Source organism: Nicotiana sylvestris, chromosome 2 (genome assembly GCF_000393655.2).
Source record: "Nicotiana sylvestris chromosome 2, ASM39365v2, whole genome shotgun sequence".
In the NCBI taxonomy this organism is placed as follows: domain Eukaryota; kingdom Viridiplantae; phylum Streptophyta; class Magnoliopsida; order Solanales; family Solanaceae; genus Nicotiana; species Nicotiana sylvestris.
In genome coordinates this window covers 74,081,779-74,083,172 of record NC_091058.1, presented here as the reverse complement: position 1 = coordinate 74,083,172, position 1,394 = coordinate 74,081,779, and the positions used below count along the sequence as shown (strand labels likewise).

General features: G+C 42.3%; 1 non-coding gene across 1 annotated transcript; it reads right to left on the bottom strand.

Annotated features, from left to right (window-relative positions):
* Positions 1-500: 500 nt before the first annotated feature.
* Positions 501-603, bottom strand: LOC138886588 (small nucleolar RNA R71). The gene has a single exon (XR_011405638.1). It is a non-coding gene; the product is annotated as a small nucleolar RNA R71 (small nucleolar RNA).
* Between the last annotated feature and the right edge of the window lie 791 nt (positions 604-1,394).

Genomic DNA, 1,394 nt, shown 5'->3' with positions numbered 1-1,394 from the left:
CCAAGCAAACAAGAAAGAAAAACAACAACAGAGCGAATCGATCTAGACATGGGTGACGTAATAGAAAACCCAAACACCAAAAACAATGGGAATGACCCGAACAACCAGGGTATGGTAGCTCTTGTGCCAGAACCAGCCTTGTATGATTAGGCATAACCTACCGCTGAAAATCTGGCAATCGCAATTGCAGTCCCTCAAATACAAGCAGAATCATTTCATATCACAAACAATATGCTACACTTATTGCAGAACAAGGGACTGTTCTCGGGGTCTTACATTGAAGATCCTCAACAGTATCTGAAATTTCCTATCGATATGTGTCACGCAAAGGCAACCAAATATGACACCGGAAGCAATAAGGTTGTTGTTGTTTCCATTCTCGGTGACGGGAGAGGCTCAGACTTGGCTCAATTCACTCCCCATAAACTCCATTACCTTTTGGGAGGAATTAGTCAAGTAGTTTTTGAACAAGTTATACCCACCCAATAAGACTACCAAGCAAGTTGATGAGATATTGAGCTTAAGGCAGAGACCAGCTGAAACATTGCAAGAAACGTGGGAGAGGTTCAAAGGTATGCTGGTTAAGTGCCCACATCATGACATTATAGATTAGGTGTTGGGGCGAAGGTTCTACATGTGATTGGCAGACAGCTTGAAGGCCAATGTGGATGCTTCAGCAGGTGGAGCATTTCTTAGCAAATCATTCTGTCACGACCCGAATTTCCCACCCTCGGGAGTCGTGATGACGCTTACTAATGTGAGCTAGGCAAGCCAAACCTTTGATCTAATTACTTCATTAACCGATTATTTCTTTATAACAAAATATAAGGCGATAATGTGATAACAGCGGAAATTCAAATTTAAGCGGAAGACAACAATAATATATATGAAAACAGTATCTATTACAAATACTTAAGCCTTAACAACCCAAAACCTGGTGTCACAGTGTCACAGACTGTCTAAGATTGCTACATACAAAGCCTAAAGAAATAACAGTACACTGTTTCTAAATAGAAGGAAGATGAAACAGGAAATAGGGATAGAGGGAGACGCCAGGGCCTATGGACGCCTGCAGGTCTATCTTGGATCTCCAGGTGGACTGAAGGTAGCTTCCCCACTATGGTCCAAAAGCTGCTCCGGGATCTGCACATAGTGTAGAGTGTAGTATCAGCACAACCGACCCCATGTGCTGGTAAGTGTCCAGCCTAACCTTGGCGAAGTAGTGACGAGGCTAGGACCAGACTACCAAATAAATCTGTGCAGTTCAAATACATATACAACAGAAAGAAATATAGAAATAACCAGTCAATATGGGAGGGGGAGCATGCTGTGGGGGAGATAACGATTCAAAATAGAAAGACATCAAGCAATGAAAGAAACAATATACTCGGATA